General features: G+C 48.4%; 1 protein-coding gene across 6 annotated transcripts in view; it reads left to right on the forward strand.

Annotated features, from left to right (window-relative positions):
• The window catches only part of Phf20 (PHD finger protein 20), a 118,654-nt gene that overhangs the window by 17,086 nt on the left and 89,475 nt on the right, over positions 1–12,093 (forward strand). For 3 of the 6 annotated variants that reach the window (XM_051143636.1, XM_051143631.1, XM_051143635.1), the window contains exon 1: positions 5,593–5,736. The exons of the other annotated variants lie outside the window; for them this stretch is intronic. The gene's annotated coding sequence lies outside the window, so the exon portion shown is untranslated. Of the gene's footprint in view, positions 1–5,592; positions 5,737–12,093 lie in introns of those variants that run through there. 6 annotated transcript variants of the gene reach the window in all.

The following is a 12,093-nucleotide window of genomic DNA, read 5'->3' on the forward strand; positions in this document are numbered from 1 at the left end:
CCAAAGGACTCAGGTTCAATTCCCAGCACCCACATGGCAGCTCACAACTGTCTGTAACTCCAAGATCGACACTTTCACACCAATGCACATAGATTAAAACTAAATAAAAATAATGACTCACTACTTTTTCTACCCTAGTGACCTAGGCTTTACTTCATTAGATGGAACTCTTCAGTAACTATGATCTTATATTGCCTCCAGAAAGAAAAGTTTTTAATTTTTTAAGGATTATTTATTTTATTTTATGTGCATTGATTGTTGTCTGCATGTATGTCTGTGAGGGTACCAGATTTCCCTGGACTTGGAGCTACAGACAGCTGTGAGCTGTCATGTGGGTGCTGGGAATTGAACCTGAGTCCTTAGGAAAAATAACAGCCAGCCAGTGCTCTTTACTGCTGAGCCATCTCTCTAGTCCCAAAAAGGTTATTTTGGGGGGGGGGTGGTGTTTCAAGACAGAATGAAAAGATTCTTTTTGTTTGGTTTGGTTTTTTGTTTTTTTGAGACAAGGTCTGTGTTATCCTTGGCTGCCCTGGAGTCGCTTTGTAGACCAGGCTGGCCCCGAACTCATATCGATCAGCTTGCTTCTGCCTCCCGAGTGCTGAGATTAAAGGCGTGCGTCACCACACCCGGCCTGAAAAGATTATTTTATTTAATTTTTATTTTATTTTATTTTTTGGTTTTTTGAGACAGGTTTCTCTGTAGCCTTGGCTGTCCTGGAATTCTCTTTGTAGGCCAGGTTGGCCTCGAACTCAAAGCAATCTGCCTGCCTCTGCCTCCCAAGGGCTGGGATTAAAGGCGTGCATCGCCGGACGTGGTGGCGCACGCCTTTAATCCCAGCACTCGGGAGGCAGAGGCAGGCGGATCGCTGTGAGTTCGAGGCCAGCCTGGTCTACAAAGTGAGTCCAGGATGGCCAAGGCTACACAGAGAAACCCTGTCTCGAAAACCAAAAAAAAAAAAAAAAAGGCGTGCATCACCATGCCCAGCTTTTTTTTTTTTTGGAGACAGTGTCTCTCTGTGTTAGTCTTGGCTATCCTGGCTACCACACCTGGCCCAACAGTTGTGAACTTTCAACTGGATTCTGGAAATAAAACTCAGAGGTCCTCTGGAAAAACAGCCAGTGCTCTTAACCTTGAGCAGTCTCTCCAGGCCCATGTTTTATTTGTTTTGTTTTGAGACGGAGATTTCACTATGTAGCTCTGGCTGGCCTGGAACTCACTACTTAGACCAGGCTGGCTTGAACAGAGCTCTCCTTGCCTCTGTCTCTCTGCTGCAGATTAAAGGCCCTGAAGCACTGTGTTGTGCCTTAGGACGTAGTTTGTGCTCTTGCGGTCTGGTAGATAGTCTTCCCATTTCAGCTAGGACAAGAATGTCCCCATGTTGCTCCCCTCCTCAGACTCGCCAAAGGCTAGAAAGGGACACTACTCAGTTCTCCCTCTCAGGAGTCCTTAAATCCGGAAGTCTCAGGAACTTTCCATCCAAGCCAGCCTGACTGAAGGCGCTTGGGGCAGGCAGGCACTGTGGTGGAGAGGCTTCGGGTGGGAGCTGCAGCTGCTTGGTTTGTGGTTCTAACTTCCTGAGTTCTCACACTGTCTGGTTGCAGAACTCTGTTGGGTGTTGGGGCTGACCTGTGAGAGCTAAGGAGCTTGCTTTCTTCTTTTTTTTTTTTTTTTGGTTTTTCGAGGCAGGGTTTCTCTGTGTAGCCTTGGCCATCCTGGACTCACTTTGTAGACCAGGCTGGCCTTGAACTCACAGCAATCCGCCTGCCTCTGCCTCCTGAGTGCTGGGATTAAAGGCGTGCGCCACCACGCCCGGCTTGCTTTTCTATTTTGAAACACACACACACACACACACACACACACACACACACACACACACACACACACACGAAAAGCATATAATACGAAAAACATGTACATATATGTTTTTTCAAGACAGAGTTTCTCTGTGTATCCTTGGCTGTCCTAGGCTCACTTTGTAGACCAGGCGGCTCCTAAACTCACAGAGATCCCCCTGCCTCTGCCTCCTAAGTGCTGGATTAAAGGTGCCAAGACTACCACCCAACTCTTCCCCTATTTTTATTTTATTTTTTATTTTTAAGACAAGATTTCTCTGTGTAACAGCTCTGGCTGTCCTGGACTCTCTTTGTAGACCAGGCTGGCCTCGAACTCAGTGATCCGCCTGCCTCTGCCTCTGAGTGCTGGGATTAAAGGCGTGCGCCACCCCGCCTGGCCCTCTTACCCTATTTTTATGATAGACTTCATTGTAAATGTCCTAAAGTTCTGTATTAAGTTTTGCCCAGAGGAAGATCAGTTTCCTAATTTAGTTTTTTTGTTTGTTTGTTTTGTTTTATTTCCCGAGACAGGGTTTTCTGGATAGACTTGCCTGGTCCTCAAACTTGTTCTGTAGACTGGGCTGGCCTTGAACTCACATGCCTGCCTCTGGTTTCCAAGTGCTGGGATTAAAGAAGTGTGATATTATACCCGGCTTCTAATTTAGTATCTTATGTTTAGTTTTATTATTTTAAAAATTTATTTACTATTATAGTTGTTTTTTCTTAACGATTTATTTATTTTGCTATGTATACAGTGCTCTGGCTGCACATATACCTGCTGGTGTATGATCACATAAGATGGTTGTGAGCCACCGTGTGGTTGCTGGGAATTGAACTCAGGACCTCTGGATGATGAACAATCAGTGCCCTTAACCTCTGAGCCATCTCCCCAGCCCTTATTATGGTTTTTTATTAATAATAATTTATTAAGTATACAGTGTTTTGCTTGCATGTATGCCTGCATGCCAGAAGAGGGCATTAGATCTCATTATAGATGGCTGTGAGCCACCATGTGGTTGCTAGGAATTGAACTCAGGACCTCTGGAAGAGCAGGCAGTGCTCTCTTTACCTCTGGGCCATCTCTCCAGCCCCTATTTATTATTTTTTAAAGATTTATTTATTTATTTTTTTATGTATGAGTTTCTATCTGTATGTACATCTGCATGCCAGAAGTGGGCATCAGATCCCAGTATAGATGTTTGTGAGCCACCATGTGTTTGTGGAATTGAATTCAGGACCTCCAGCCCTATTTATTATTATTATTGTTTTTGTTTTTTGAGACAAAGTTTCTCTGTGTCAGCCTTGGCTGTCCTGGACTCTTTTGTAGACCATGTTGGTTTTGAACTCACAGAGATCCACCTGCCCTCTGCCTCCTGAGTGCTGGGATTAAAGGTGTGCACCACCACCACCGGGCCAGGATGATAGACTTTATTCAGGGGACTTTATAATATGGTGTTGGAAACCTCATTAATAGGGCATAGCTGTGAGCACTGTTAGTCCTAGCACTCTGGAGGCACAGGCAGGCGGATATTTGTAAGCTGGAGTTCCAGCCTACACTACATACAGTAAGACCCCATCTCAGAGCAAAACCAAATATCTCTGTTTAGAACCTGGAAAGAGTGCTCAATGCTTAAGAGTTAAGAGTACTTGTTCCGGCCGGGCGTGGTGGCGCACGCCTTTAATCCCAGCACTTGGGAGGCAGAGGCAGGCGGATCGCTGTGAGTTCGAAGCCAGCCTGGTCTACAAAATGAGTCTAGGATGGCCAAGGCTACACAGAGAAGCCCTGCTCGAAAAACCAAAAAAAAAAAAAAAAAAAAAAAAAAAAAAAAAAAAAAGAGTACTTGTTCCTAGAGGTTCCAGTTGGGCTCCAGCACCCACATAGCCACGACTAACCCAGTCCCAAGGGACCACTGTGGGCACCAGACACATTCATACACGAAGGCAAATACTCAGACAAATGAACTACGATAATCTAAATCAAGAAAACCCATTTATGCTGGGCATGATGCATGTCTTTAATTCCAGCACTCTGGAGGAAGTTAGGTGGGTTCTGTAAGTTCCAGACCAGCCAGGAGAACCTGTCTCAAAACAAAGACTTTACAAAAAACAAACAAACAAAAAACGAAAAACAAACAAACCCTAAGGTGAATTAAAAAAAAAAACAAACAGAAAACAACAAAATATTTTTTGAAATTTGTTTTTACTTTTTTTATTTTGAGGTAGGGTTTCTCTGTTACACAGAGCCCTGGCTGTCCTAGATTCTCTTTGTAGACCAGGCTGGCTTGGAATCAGAGAGATCTGCCTGTCTCTACCTCCAAGAGCGCTGGGATTAAAGACGTGCACCATCATGCCTGACTATTTTGGTTTTTTTCGAAATAGGGTTTCTCTGTGTAGCCCTGGCTGTCCTGGAATTTGCTCTGTAGACCAGGCTATCCTGGAACTCACAGAGAGTGCTGGGATTTAGTTATTTATTTATTTTTAGGTTTTTCGAGACAGGGTTTATCTGTGTAGTCCTGGTTTTCCTGGACTTGCTTTTGTAGGCCAGGCTGGCCTTCAATTTACATTGATCTGCCTGCCTCTGCCTCCTGAGTGCTGGGATTAAAGGCGTGAGCCATCACTACCTGAATGAATGCTGTGTTTTTTGTGGGCAATGCCTTTAATCTCAGTTATGCTAAGGGAAGAGAGATGTGGGTCATTGTGAGTTGAAGGCTAACTTTGTCTATGTACTGAGTTCCAGACTAGCTAAGGCTACTTTCTGAGGCTGTTTCAAATAAACAAGAAAGAAAAACAGAACAGCGAGGTCAGATGCTGACAGCATACCTACCCCTTTAATCCCACCCCTGGGGAGGCAGAGGCAGGCAGATATTTGTGAGTTTGAGGTTTGTCAGTCTGTGGCCTACAGATCAAGTCAAGGACAGCCAGGGCTGCACAGAGAAACTCTGTCCCAATAAACCAAACCAAACTAAGCCAAACCACCAAGCAACCAACTCCCCCCGCCCCCAGTGCCCCAAGTCCAGAACGGCTGAAGGTGTGGGCAGATGAGCAATAGGCAAAGGATGCTTACGGATAGATTGATTGACCGGTTAAGGAGTGTAGAAACGTGATGTGATTAGACTTACAATTTAAGAAGCGAAAGTTTGGTTTCTTCCAGTGTCAAATTAAGTCAAGATCGCCCCTGTAAATAACAGTTTTAACACTTCTCCTTGGCACTTGCTAAGTCCCACTGGGAAAACCTCCCTTTTGTTGTGGTTGCATATTGGACCTTGGTGGAGACAAAATACAGCTTCCCTCCCCTCCGCCCCCAGCAGCCGTTAGAAGCTTTTTCTACCGATGACAGCAAAGACAGAGGTGAGAAGGCTCGTTGAGGACTTGAAAGAGGCAGAGCACACAGAGCAGACTGCATGTGAGAACGAGAAAGACTGGTGACAATGGAGCTAGAAGACTTCGCTCTTCATCTGAGAAGGGAACAAGCCGTTTTGAAAAGCCCTTGCGAAGTGAAGAACGTACTGGAAGACGGAAAGTAATGAGCAGTAAACAGCGATGACGGGGGTGGGCTGGAGGGACGTGGGTGACTTCCAGACGCATTTAGGAGGCCGATTACAACCGCAGATGGGCAACATCCAGGATCTGGCTTCTAGCCTCAGCGGTCACGGGTGAGCGCCGACTCAGTGTTCCCGCGTCAGGGAGATGGGCGTGGCCTGCTCGCGCTGTCGTCCCGGTGACCGGCCTGGGCGGGGCACGGGGCGGGACCGCCGGGTCGCTGCGTCACTCGGTGGTGGCGATGGTGCGTGTGTGTGGGGGGCGGGGGATACGCTGGGCGCGTCCCCGGGGTCACGTGGTGCGCAGCGCGCACAGTCCTTCTGTCGGTTGGTCTGGAGCGGCGCAGCAGGAGCCGGGCCGTGAGGTGAGCTCGTGGCGAGGCGCGGCGACGCGAAGCCAGCTGGTTGGGGCCGTGGCGGGGGCAGGCCCCGTGCTGCGCGCGCGCCGTGCGTGCGGGACCGGGGGTGGACGCTCCGGCCACTGCGGGACCTTGGCTCAGTCCCGTTCCCCGTCTAGCCCCGGATCACTCAGCCCGGGAGGGAGGCCCGGGGACCGCTGCTGAGAGCGTGGCGGGCATAGGAGCGCCGCCCAATCACTGCGGCTACCCGCGGGAATGACGGCCGCCGCGTCCAATCAGCGCGGCCCGAGGGGCTGGGCCGCGAGGTGCGGGCCCGGGGCGCGGAGCGGGCCAGTGGGGGTGGGGAAGGGTGCCCGGGCTGCACCCCCAGCAAGGGCCGCGAGATAGGGATGCAGCCTACACTCCTTCCTCTTCCGCAGGAATGAGTTTTTGGTGTGCCTTTCTTATCCTGCTCTGGGAAGCACACCCTTTTCTCAAGACCCTGGTGTATGGGAGTGTCCCCTTTCTTTAGTTTGGAAAATCTGGGCGTCGCTCCCCTTCCTTAACCTCTAGTCTTGGGATTTTCTCTCAGTTTCTAACCGTCTTTAAGAACGAACTGAAGGCATATTCCCTTTTCTTTTCTTGCTCCCCCATACTGAGGGGACACTCCCATATTCAAATCTAATTAGCAGTTCTCCCTTTTCAGTTTGGGGTTCAGTCCGTTGGTAGGTTCCTCAGAAGTCAGGTCACTAACCAAAGTTTTGGATTACTTTAATACATTCCACAACTGCGAGGAGGAATCCTTTCCAGGCCTCGAATCTGGTATGCTTTCAGAAGTTAGTGAATTGGGGGAGCAGTTCTTTTTCTTGTCCTCAGTTTCGGGTGCACATCCCTCTACGTTCTCGTCCAAATCCTCATGCTTATGGCGCATAGTTTCCTATAGTATAGTTTCACCTCTAAGGAGATTCCAGACTTGTCCTTAGGTCTGTCCTTGGGCTTGTACTTTTCTTTTCTCTTTTGGTTTTTCGAGACGGGGTTTCTCTGGGTAGCCTTGCCTGTCCTGGACTCCCTTTTGTAGACCAGGCTGGCCTCGAACTCACAGTAATCCGCCTGCCTCTGCCCCTGAGTGCTGGGATTAAAGGCGTGTCCATTACCGCCGAGCCGTGGGCTGTACTTTTCATGTGTTCTCCAAGCTACCTTGTTTCTTGGGGGAGTCTTGGTTTTCTCTCTGAGAGTGTGTTTGCTTTCTGTGTCCTTTCAAGGTTTGAGATGCATCTCTTCTAGCAGGAAACACACCACCCTCGGGGTGCAGTATGTGCTTCTGGGCACGCCTTTCTCCTGAGTCCTCCCACTAGTCGGTCGTACACACATGGTTTCACTGTGTGTAGCACTGGCTGTGCGGGACTCTCTGTAGAGCAGTCTGGGCCTGAACTCAGTGACTCGCCTGACTCTGCCACCATGGTCAGTCATGCTTTAGCACCCCCCACCCACCGTTTCCCACCTCTTTTTTTTTTTCTAATTGAAAATGAATATTTATTTGGTGTGTGCCGACATGCATGTGGTGGTCACAGGACAACTTGCAGTAAGTTTATCCTCTGCTTCCTAGGAAGCAAACCCAGATGGCCATTCTTGTCTGCAAGTGCTGAGCCATCTAGCTAGCCAGTCGTGCCTTGCCCCTTCCCCCTTCCCCCCCCTCCTCTTCCCTCTTCCCACCCCCTCCCCCTTCTGTTTCCCTCTTCCCCCTCCCCCTTCCCTCTTCTCCCCCTTCCCTTCCCTCTTCCCCCCTCCCCCTTCCCTCTTCCCACCCCCCGCCCACTTCCCTTTCCTCTCCTTCTTCTTCCTTCTCTCTTCCCCACCTCCCCCTTCCCTTTCCCCATTCCATCCTCCCCCTTCCCTCTCCCCCCCTTCCCTCTTCCCACCCCCTCCCACTTCCCTTTCCCTCTTCCCTCTCCCCCCTTCCCCTTCCCAGAGTTTCTCTGTTACCTTGACTGTCCTGGATTTGACCAGGCTGGCCTCAAAAAAAAAAAAAAAAAAAAAAAAATCCCCCTGCCCTCTGCCTTCCAGAGTGCTGGGATTACAGGCCTGTGCATCCCTTCCTTTTCTGAAACCAGTTTTTGCTGTGTAGTGATCCTGGAATTACTATCTAGTCCTGGCTGCCCCTGAGTTCCTCTCTTTCTTTTCTTCTCTGCCTCCTACTTGCTTTGTACACTAGGCTGGCCTTGAACTCACAGAGATCCACCTGCCTCCGCCTCTTAAATGCTGGGACTAAAGGTGTGCGCCACCACACTCCACCTTTTTTTCTTTTTTTAAAAGATGTGTGTATTTTTTATGATGATGATGTATGCAGTATGCAGTGTTCTGCTTGCAGTACCCCTGCAGGCCAGAAGAGGGCGTCAGATCACATCATAGATGGTTGTGAGCCACCATGTGGCTGCTGGGACTTGAACTCAGTACCTCTGGAGGAACAGTTAGTGTCCTTAACCTCTGAGCCACCTCTATAGTTCCCCTTTCTTTTCTTTTTTTAAAAGCTTTTCTGCCATTCAGAATAGTTCAGTCTTCAGTTTATTTCTGTCTTTGGAACTGTATTCCTCATATGTGCTCTCCCAGGTGCTTTAGTGTGACTCTTTGGTCTTCCTTCCTCTGTTGGGTGCATATCTGTAAAACACTGTCTATGGCCTCTTTTTTGTTGGTTGGTCATGTCCCCGTCTCCCCCACCACAGTTCTTATAGTCCTATCCTTCCCCGCAAAGGCCCCCCCCCCCCCCCAGCCTGACAGGACCGCCTTCCATGCTTGTGGCTTTCATTTGTTTGGTGTGAGGGACTGTCTCATGTGGTATTTCAGGTTATCCTGGAGCTTGGTAGCTAGTCCAGGTTGTCTTTCAACCCACTGGGGAATCCTCCTGCCTCAGTTATAGGCAAGAACTACTGTGCCTGGCTCACAAGACTTTTTATATGTAGTTTATCTTCTGCAAAGAGGAATTCTTTTTTTTTTTTTTAAGATTTGTTTATTATTATGTATACAGTGCTCTGCTTGCATGTACACCTGCAGGCCAGAAGAGGGCAACAGATCACATTATAGATGGTTGGGAGCCACCACGTGGCTTCTGGGAATTTGACTCAGGACCTCTGGAGGAGCAGATGGTGCTCTTAATCTCTGAGCCATCTCTCCAGCCTGAGGAATTCTCTTTTAGTTCCCTGTCCAGGCATTTTTCTGGCTTCTGGTTCCTGTTGGACTGTGCTCTGCTCATCTGGTGGTGATAGCACTTCTCCTCTGCCTTCCTCTTTGTTGGAGGTGGCCTCTGGACCAGGGCTGCCTGGCTTTTGGAAAGGAAAGGAAGTCCCTTCTAATTTTTGGTTATTCTTGGAACTCTTAATCCTCTGGTGCTTTACTTTCTGTGAGTTCCTGGTGAAGCCCTCAATAGTTTTTATAGGTCTGATTCCAGCAACTGAGGCTGGAGGATTGTTGAAAACTTGAGGGGCTGCCTGGTCCAGTTTCAGGCTAGCTAGGGATACATAGCAAGATCCTATCTCAGACAAACACTCTGCTCAGGTAGGTTCCACTCCTCCTCACACATCCTCTTCCCCTTTTCTCTTTTTCTCTCTTTCTTCCCTTGTTTTCTTCCACTTTTTTTGGTTTGTTTGTTTGTTTTTGTTTTTGAGACAGGGGTTCTCTGTAGCCCTGGCTGTCCTGGACTTGCTTTGTAGTCCAGGCTGGCCTCGAACTTACAGCGATCTGCCTGCCTCTGCCTCCCGATTGCTGGGATTAAAGGCATGAGCCACCATCGCCTAACCCTTGTTTTCTTTCTTTTTTTTTTATAAAAAATTTTTTTTTTTTTTTTTTTTTTTTTTTTTTTAAAGACAGGGTTTATCTTGTGTAGGCCTGGCTGTCCTGAAACTTGATCTGTAGACCAGGCTGGCCTTAAGCTCACAAAGATCTGCCTGATCTACAGAAGGAGTCCAGGACAGCCAGGGCTACACAGAGAAACCTTGTCTCAAAAACAAACAAACAACAAACACCAAAAACCAAACCAACCAATTTACAAACAGCTAGGAGCCTCCATCAACAGGTTCCCACCCGCTCCAGACTTGACATGGGCGTTCATTTCTCCACCGCTGCAGTTTCGGGTTTGCTTAGGGGATCACTGCTCCTGACCTCTCTTGCTTTGGGCAGCACTTGACTCTGTAGCTAGAGGAGGGCATGCTGCGGGGAGGGAGTTTACGTCTGGAAGCTATACCAGTAGGATGGGGCAGGAATACAACATTTCAAGATCGAGTCCTGCTTCTCATTTGGAAACTGGACATTTGCCAGGCAACCTGCTTCCTAGGGATGCTGGGGTGATGGTCACCCCCCCCCCCCCCAGTCTGTAGGAATTAATGGGCCTTGTGGGGAAGTGCCCTGAACTCAGTTGAATCATGAATGAAATTGTCCTTTGTGTTTCTGGAGCAGCTAAACTGCTTCACATCTTTGTGTTCACTAAAACCCTAGAACTTATAGAAGGTGTTTCAGAAAGAGAAATAAATCCTGTGTGCCCTGTTGCGTTGTTAGTAAGTACTACGTTTCTTTAAAAAAAAGAAAATGGAAGTCTGTCTGGGTAGTACCTAATAAAATATGGTCTACTGAGCGGGCGGTGGTGGCGACGCCTTTAATCCCAGCACTTGGGAGGCAGAGGCAGGCGGATCGCTGTGAATTTGAGGCCAGCCTGGTCTACAAAGTGAGTCAAGGACAGCCAAGGCTACACAGAGAGACCCTGTCTCGAGAAAAAAAAAAGGTCTGCTGAAGTGAACAGGTATTCGTCTTGTCTTTGGCCATTCCTGCTTCATCCGCATAGTGCTGTAAGGCCGACCTCGCGGGCCCTATCCTAGAGTCTCTCACCCTGCAGTGTGCTCTCACATTTCCAGCCTGTCTTGGATCTTCACACTGAGTAGCCAGATTTCCATATACAGCTGAAGAGTGCTCACTGAGAACAGAAAACGGAGAGTTAATCAAGCGCTGGCCTATTGTTTTGCATTTTCCCTTCCTTCAGACACCCACCCCCTTTGGTCTTTTTGAGATAGGGTTTCTCTGTGTACCAGGTTGGCTTCTGACAGCTTTGCCTCCTGAATGCTGGGATTAAAGGCATGCACCACCATTTTGGGCTAGGCACACATCTCTTTTTTTTTTTTTTTTTTTTTGGTTTTTCGAGGCAGGGTCTCTCTGTGTTAGCCTTGGCTATCCTGGACTCACTTTGTAGACCAGGTTGGCCTCGAACTCACAGCGATCCGCCCGCCTCTGCCTCCTGAGTGCTGGGATTAAAGGCGTGCGCCACCACGCCCGGCCCCATCTCTTTTTTTTAAGATTTACTATATATACAGTGTTCTGCCTGCATGTATACCTTCACTGCAGAAGAGGGCCCCAGATGGTTGTGAGCCGCCATGTGGTTGCTGGGAATTGAACTCAGGATCTTTGGAAGAGCAGCCAGTGCTCTTAACCTCTGAGCCATCTCTCCAGCCCCCCCAGACACACAATTTTTTTTTCGAGACAGGGTCTCTCTGTGTAGCCCTGGCTGTCCTGGACTCGCTTTGTAGACCAGGCTGGCCTGGAACTCAAGGTTCTTCTTCCCTTATGTTCTGGTCCTGTGGACAGTTCCCACTGTCTCTGGCTGGTCTGTAGCTTTTTAACCCAGCTACACCATGTAACTGCTTAAATATGCGATGCTAAAATGTGAAAGAGATTTTTTTTTTTTTGGTTTCGGGTGCTGAGATTTGAGCCAGGGTTTTGTGCATTCTAGACGAGTGCTCCTGAGCCATTGTACCCCAACTCTGATGGATACATTTGACATAGCCTTTCCAGTAAGTGCTTCCTCGCCAGCTTGTTTGTGATTCTTCTTGTTATTGTGAGAAGGGAGTCACACCATCGGAGTGTCTTTTTGGTTTCTGGTTCTTCAGATGGACCAGGCTAAAGCGAGGTGCTTGTCCCTGAATGGAAGCTGCTGGCACATCTGCAGTGGTCCAGAAGGCAGTGCTGGTGAGCTGGTGACACTGTTAGATGACCTTGTGCTCTACAGGATATTTCTTTTTTCTTTTTCTTTCTTTTTTTTTTTTTCTCGAGACAGGGTTTCTCTGTGTTAGCCTTGGCCATCCTGGACTCACTTTGTAGACCAGGCTGGCCTTGAACTCAAAGTGATCGCCTGCCTCTGCCTCCCGAGTGCTGGGATTAAAAATGTGCGCCACCACTGCCCAGCAATTCCAGCTAGATTCTTATGTAGTTTAGACTGGCCTTGAACTCCTGATCCTTCTGGCTCTACTCCCAAGTGTGAGGATTCTGTGCATGTGCTAGTTAAGCCCAGCTGTTAGTGAGTTCTTCCATTCTGACTCTTAAATCATCATATCTGTTTCCCTGTTAGCT

This window comes from Acomys russatus, chromosome 4 (assembly GCF_903995435.1).
Source record: "Acomys russatus chromosome 4, mAcoRus1.1, whole genome shotgun sequence".
Lineage (NCBI taxonomy): Eukaryota > Metazoa > Chordata > Mammalia > Rodentia > Muridae > Acomys > Acomys russatus.